This window comes from Capsicum annuum, chromosome 1 (assembly GCF_002878395.1).
Source record: "Capsicum annuum cultivar UCD-10X-F1 chromosome 1, UCD10Xv1.1, whole genome shotgun sequence".
In the NCBI taxonomy this organism is placed as follows: Eukaryota; Viridiplantae; Streptophyta; class Magnoliopsida; order Solanales; family Solanaceae; genus Capsicum; species Capsicum annuum.
The window spans coordinates 251,786,486-251,794,635 of record NC_061111.1 but is presented as its reverse complement, the minus strand read 5'-3'; positions in this window follow the sequence as shown (position 1 = coordinate 251,794,635).

The following is an 8,150-nucleotide window of genomic DNA, read 5'->3' as shown; positions in this document are numbered from 1 at the left end:
GAGAAATTAAGAGTTTGTATAATTGAAATAATAGATTTGTTAATTTGGAGAAATTAAAGATAAATATATAGTAAGTCATATACATACATACATATATATATATATACACACACACACACATATATACACATATATATATATATTTTTATTGGGTTATCGATTTACCCAATAACCCAATAAGAAAAAATCGAATCGAACCAATAAACCAATAATTTTTTTAATAAACCATTAAAAAATCGTTAACCCAATAATCCAATAACATTAAACCAATAATATATATATATATATATATATATATATATATATATATATATATATTCTTATTGGGTTATCGGTTTACCCAATAACCCAATAAGAAAAAAATCGAACCGAACCAATAACCCAATAATTTTTTTTATAAACCATTAAAAAATCGTTAACCCAATAACATTAAAACAATAACATTTTTATCGGTTCGGTTTATCGGTCGGCTCGGTTTTTGCACACCCCTATATTTTCTTATTGATTTTCGGTTTATCGATTTTTTGTGCTTAACGGTTCGGTTTTCGGTTTAACCAATAAGAAAATACTCATAAAATAAAAATAGTAACAACTAAAGTAAAAGAATAAAATCTTAGTTGCCACTAAAATCATACGAATCTTCAAACTTGAACTGAATGTTAGTTCGGAAAAAAAACTGAATCCTAATTGTTGGAAGCTACTAAATACTTCAAGCTTTCCAATACGACAATACCCGAGCTTTGTATTGTGTCGTTGTTGACCTGAATAGGTTTATACTTTGTGAATCTCTGAATTGTGAATAAGTAGTGTGTGTATATATTAGTAATATAAATATTTATATATATAATACAAATAGGAGTAAAACAATAACTTTGTGTATCATTATTGGATTATCGGTATAACCGAAAACCCAATAAGCTAAAACCAAAACCGAATCGTTTACCCAATAAATTTTTTTATAAAACCAATAAAAAACTGTTAACCCAATAACATTTTTATCGGTTCGATTTATCGGTCGGTTCGATTTTTGCACACCCTACCTTATGCAAAGCTTATTTTATTCTTATTTAATCTTTAAGACTATCTAAAGGCAGCTTTAAGTTAAACTAGCTTATTTTATTCTTAATTAATCTTTAAGACTAATTATTGTCAAGGCAACTACAACAATTACCAAATCCATAAGCTTTAATATAATAACTAAAGTATTAGTCAAGCCGAGAGATTGTGATACTTAGTTGTAACGATCCGTTCAGTCGTTATATTTGTGTTGACAAATGGGAAAAGAGTCAGAAATATACATAAATTCGAGGAGAGGGGGGAGGCAAGTCATAGGACCGTTGCAAAGTTGAGCGTGTTATAATAAATTTCAATAAAGTTTAAATATATCTCGAACCTTTTTTCCTTGACACTTGACAAATTGACTCCAACTATTAGTATTTGAAATCGTCATTTCAAAGTTCAAAAATAGTAAAATTAAAATCTCAATTTTATTCCTTCAATCAAAGGTTACATAAATAATAGAGTGATTCATTTCACATCAAGTGAACTAAGTACTATCATAATTTCTTTTGTTGCTAAATATCATACTTTTATGAAGAGGAATTTTTACGCATGAAAAAGATATGTTTTTATATTTAAAATAATTTAAATTTAAATATTTTATTTTACGTTTGATCTACAAAACACAAATATATATGATTTATTTTAGAATCACAAATTTCCATCCCTTTAATTTCTTCTTATGCACATTCATTATTTATATCAAATCAGTATATATAATATATGTATTTGTACATGACTTTTAACACTACTTAACATTGATTAATTAACATACATTTCCGCCTTAATAAATCATTTAATAAGTTTACGCGATTTGGTATAAATATGATGTATAAAAAGTATTAAAAAGGCAATTGATACACAATTTTTTTTACATTGATTTACGTGATGTCTGAAGAAAGATCACACCTCAAGAGATGTGATACAGACAACTTATTCTAATGTGAATATAAGTGACTGCTGTCACATTTCAAAATCATAATCTATAAGTCACACGAAGATAATATTACAGCTAGCCCAAGATACTTCTTCGGCAAATAAATATTTACTGTTACATAAATTGGAACGGATTATTTATGATACGACCAGTCAAAATTCTAACAAGAAAACTTTGACTAGAACTGACGCGGCCCTTCACACGTATACAAAATTTTATTCCCTTTATTTAAATAAAGAAAAATTTTAAATCTTGTGATCTTAAATTAAGCTTATGTCAAATGTATCAAAATCATATCATATGGAAAGTTGAAATTAAAAAATTATCAAAAAAGAAAAGTATTATTCTTTTTAAAACGGATTAAAAAAACTAAAAATTACACAAATAGACAACTTATATTTTCAATATTACAAAAAATCCTAACTCTCTAAACATATTACAAAAATTGTAATATATACACAAAATATTATGTATATGTCTGCTATGTTATGTATATTAATAGGGAGAAAGAGTAAAGTAATTAAAAAAGTGGGAAAGAGTATAATTATTTTCAAAAGGGTTGGTATTTATGTTATTTATACTAAAAAAAGTAGGTCATTCTTAATCGAGATTACTATTTGAAAAAATTTCAAAAATAGCAACTACATAGCCTTAATTGTAACTGTTATAGCAACAGTTTTAAAATTACAAAAAATAACAATATGTATTTTGTATTTCAGTAAACTGCTGTTATTTAAATACATATACAATCAGAGATTCTTTTCCTAATTTAATGTTAATCTGTTTGAGCTAAATAAGAAAAAAAATTATTCTTTAATTTATGACACATTTAATTTTATAGATTCCTTTACCTTATAAAACTCTTTTTTTTTACCACAACTATTAATTGAAATTCAAAAAATATTTTTCATAATCAGCAACTCAAAGCAAATTCAAAATACAAATTCAAATTCAAAAACGTTTTTCTTCATGTTATTTTTTTTGCTGATGGACAAAAATTTTGAAGAAAATATTTAAAATACAACGGTCCAATTATAGGTATTGATCAACTAACTCTATTTTATTTGTGGTTTTCATAAAATTAAAGTAAGAAATTGTTGAAAAACTTGCAACAAACTGTCACGGGATTCAAAAATTTGAGATCTTATATGAATTTTATCAATTCTCGTAAAAAATGGTTTAAGCGATTTTTTTTTAATTTCAAATTTATTCTGTTATTTGAAAGTTGAGATACAATTTTTATATGTGAAATTTGAATTTAAGTTTAGGATAACTAGCGTTCGACTAATTTTTTTTTTCTTTTGAATTCGTTTTGCAGTTTTGTATATATGAATTAGTTGTTTTATATAGTACATATTTGAGATTTAAACAAACTTGATTCTATTTATGTTTTTCATAAAATAAAATTGCAAAAATTACTGAAAAATTTGTAACAAAATTGCATAACAGTCGCGGAATTCAAAAATCTGAGATCGTAACTGAATTTTATCATTTCTCAAAAAAAAAAGTGATTTTTTTTTTTAAAATTCTAAGTTATCTGTGTTGTTATGTAATGTGAAAATTGAGATACAATTGTTATACGTTAAATTTGAATTTTAGTCGATGATAACTAGTATTCGAATAAAAGATTTCTTTTCGTTGGAATTCATTTAGCAGTTTTGTATATACAAATTAGTTATTTTATGTAGTATGTATTTGATATTTAATTTTATTTTTACTATTTTTTTGTGTTCTGGAGATTGACAATCGGAAGCATACTTGTGCTTGTTAAACACTCTTGTAGATATGCAGTACGTTTATGTGTTCACTGGCAGTTTCATATATTTTCAGTTGTATGTATTATAATATACATATGCAGTACATTTATGTGTTCACTGGCAGTTTCATATGTTTCTAGCTGTATGTATTTATAATATACATATGCAGTATTTTATGGGTAAAAATCATGTATTCTTATATGTATTTTTGCAATATGCAGGACATATATTTCCTTTGGCATATGGTGTACTAGAATCTGAAAATGATGCATCTTGGACTTGGTTCTTTGAGAATCTGAAGGAAGCATATGGTGAAAGAAAACATATGTGCCTAGTTTCCGATCGTAATGCAATCATCATAGAAGTTGTTGCTGATGTGTACAATAATGTGCCACATTATGCATGTATGTGGCGTCTATGGGATAATGTTAAAAAAAAAAATTAGAAAGTCACATGATGCATTGTTCGTAGTAAATCGGGAAGAGATATGTTCGAAAAGAAAAAGAAAAATTGTTGTAGTTCATGTGGGTTTAAAAGTTCACAATAGGCGTTCATGTAGGAAATACAATAAATGATAAGTTGGATGATATTTTTAGTCAAAATACAATTGCTGAATTTTATCATTGAGAATTATGTCATTCTAAATTTTGAACTTGTTAATTTGTTATAGTTCAAACGTTGTAATTTTTTTACAGAGTTTGATTAATTTATATATATATATATAGACGTATTTCGAAAAAAAATATATTTGCATTAGACGTAAATACAAATGCAAACTAGAATGAACATATGTATTAATCATAATATGTATTTTTCAAAATTACAAATGCATACCAGGAAAAATATACTTTCAGACTTGTAAAAAATAAGTATGTGTTATTAAAAATACATATGTACATTGGAATGAACATGTGTATTATTCATAAATACATATGACGCATAAATTTATATGGACTTCTGCATAAGAATACAATAACTATGTATAGTTCAAAAATATATGTGCAAATCTGTAAAAATACATATGTGTGTATAATCATAACTGGAAAATACATATGCATTAGAAATAAATACATATGCAAAACTGGATAGAAGAAAAGTTCATAAGATAATTACTAACATTTACATAAACTAACCATGAAAATATTGGAGTTTAAATACATATGTAAAACTGGACAACTACATATGTATTATTCATAGATCTATAAGTATAATTGAAAAATACATATGCATTACTAATAAATACATATGCAAAATTGAAAAATAAATATTCATAACGACATATGGCTAACAGTTGCATAAACTAACCACAAAAAAAAATATTTTAGAAGATTGAACATCAATAATTTAAATATAAGAGAAAAAGAAACATTAACATATCAATTTTCAACATTAAAGTAACATATCAAACTTAAGAAATGTTCAACTAAACTTTTGTCCACCTAAAGTTAACTGTTGTCAAATACAACAAATTTAAAATATACAACAAATTTCATGCACTTCAGTATCTTCTGTTATCCCGATTTTCCTAGGATGCCTCGTTGATGCTTCATCATCACTTTGTGCCTTTTCTTCTTTTTTTCTCGAACCATAGTCCTACAAAATTGAAGCATATCTTGTGCCAAGAAGATGTGGGTCAAAATCAACATATGAAACACCTTCACCAAAAGTAAAACACTTAGCATATGTCACCATATATAAACCAATTCCCTGCAAATATATTTATCAATAAGTAACGGTTGTAACATGAATATATACATATATACAAGTACTTAAACATCAGTACTTACAAGTTGCCACTTGATTGTTGAGGCAAATCATCCACAAAAGAAACATCAAATAGATCCATCTTATCATTGAGTTTGTAATTCAGATGATTGTCAATATCAATATTCTTCTTTTCGTAGAATTTACATGCCATGAGACATAAAGGTACAACCTTAGCTAACTTTTCAATTTCAGCCAGCACCACAACACTATCCTATTTGATCTTCAATGTCGTTGAGCGTATGACATTTTATATGTGGTGCAAATTTGGGCAATACTTTTGCCATGTATATTTAATCACGCAACACCTACATATCACAAAAAATACAATTATAGGTCGAAACAGTGTCACATATATATTTACAAAATACATCTTAAAGTTACATTACAACATATATACATAAATTTAGCATATGTATTTTATGAATACATCACTATTTCAAAATTAAGTTATCATATATTAAAATACATATCACGTTCATCATCTCATGAATAAGAAATACAAATGAACATAAAATACAAATCTTAACACTAATAAATACAAAATACATATCGAATCTGTAACAACTACATTACATATATTTTCAAAATACAAAATACATATCTTAAAAGTAACAAGTACATATCTTCACATTATTAACTATAATTTCATATCTTAACAGTAACTCTCACATAAGTAGATAGTTTATCAAAATGTATATATAAAATACATACATGAACATACAGTTCGAAAACAATAAAAATACAAATACATAAAAAATTACCTCCTTCAATTTCTCTTCTTCAGATTCATAATCAGATGAAATGGGACTTGATATTTTACTAGCTTCTTTTTTTTCGACTGATTTTCTTTTTTCATCGATTTTTAAACTTTTATAGGTTTTGGAGATGATGATTTTGCCAATGCTTTCTATTTCATGATTTTCGCAATCTTCTCTGAATCGTTACGCTGCTTCGATCTCACCTCTCTATGCTAACACCTTTTTTCGACTGAATATTAGTAGATATTTAGTTAACATCTTTATCTTGTGTCAAACCAAAACTGAAAGAGGGTAGTTCATTGAAAACAAAATTCACCGTTGGAATACATCTAATTGAACTACTATCTTGTCATGTTCTGCCATTATATCAGAACTCCAAAGATTTCAACACAAAAAAAAAAAAACCAAAGCCAAAAACGCAGAAGAAATTTGAAGAAAAAAAGCTGATAAAACTTGAATGTATGAATTATATTAAAAATATAACTTTTAATAACTGTAAAATTAACTTATCTTATTTGATGGGAAATTTTGTTTATCACGATTTTGAGAGAACCCCACCCCCACCCCCACCCCCCATCCCCTCAAAAAAAAAATTAAAACACGAAATAAGTTGAAAAAAAATTGCGACAATAAATTACATAAAAGAGATTATGGAAAATATAACATGCATTAACTGTAAAATCTACTTACCCTAATAGATGGAAACAATGTTTATCAAGAATTTGAGAGAAAAATACGGTATTTGAAAAAAAAAAATGAAGAGTGAAGGAAACTGAAATTGATAAAGTAGCATGATATTGGTAAAGTAGCGTGAAAAAAGGGCAAGGTAAAATTATGGGTACAAGTCACGCGCTTTTCAACATTGCTACTTTTGTTATGACTTGTAATTTGATAAACTATTGCTATTAATTGTAATTAATGTTTTAAGGTTGTTAGTTTATGTAATTTTTTCTTACTATTTGGGGCCACAAAGTATATTGGGCCTGACCCATAAATGTGAAAATTATAGGTGTGGGCCACAAAGTCCATTTCTTACAAAAAAAAAAAAAAGAAGAAGAAGAAGCCAAAATTCACGTCAATAACAATAAAGACCAAAAATTGAAGAGATTTTGGAGAATCAATGAGATTAAGATGTTTGAATTTGAAAATATATTTAAATGTTAAAATATAAATTATTTTGTTATTTGTGTTAGTTATCGTACTGCTTTATTTGTATTGTTTTGATTTTGGAGTTTTGTTGATTTTGTTGTTTCTGGTAAGTCGAGAGTGTAGTACTATTTTTTGATAGTTTTTTTTTTTTTTTGGTTATTTGTTGTTTATCTACTTTTTATTTTTTATTCTTATACTATGTCCTTCTCTAGATAGTTCTAGAAAAGTGCTCGATTTTATTATGTTCGTTTTCACTTAACTATTTTACCCCTACACGAAAAAATTATTTACTAATGGACTTTTTCTTTCGATATTTATATCTATCTATTCTACCTTTTGTAGTTACTGTCTGTCATATACTATTTGTTGTTTTTATTATTATCTCTTATTTTTTGTACTTCGATCAATCACTTCTTTATGAACTGCTTTGGACTAATTTCTTCACATAAGCCAAGTGTCTATTCAGAGTATCTCTATATCTGAGATAGGGCTAAAATATGCGTACACTCTACCTTAAGATCACTTTGTGAGATTATAATAAATATGTTGTTATTATTGTAGTATTCTAGCTCATCAATTAACCCTAACACATTGAAATTTTAGAACTCAATTAATATAAATAACTAGTAAAACTCTCAAATTTGAAGTCATTTTGGATAAAATTTGAAGTTAAATCTTGATTAATTACCCTAATATATTGATAGGACAACTCTTGTAATCAAT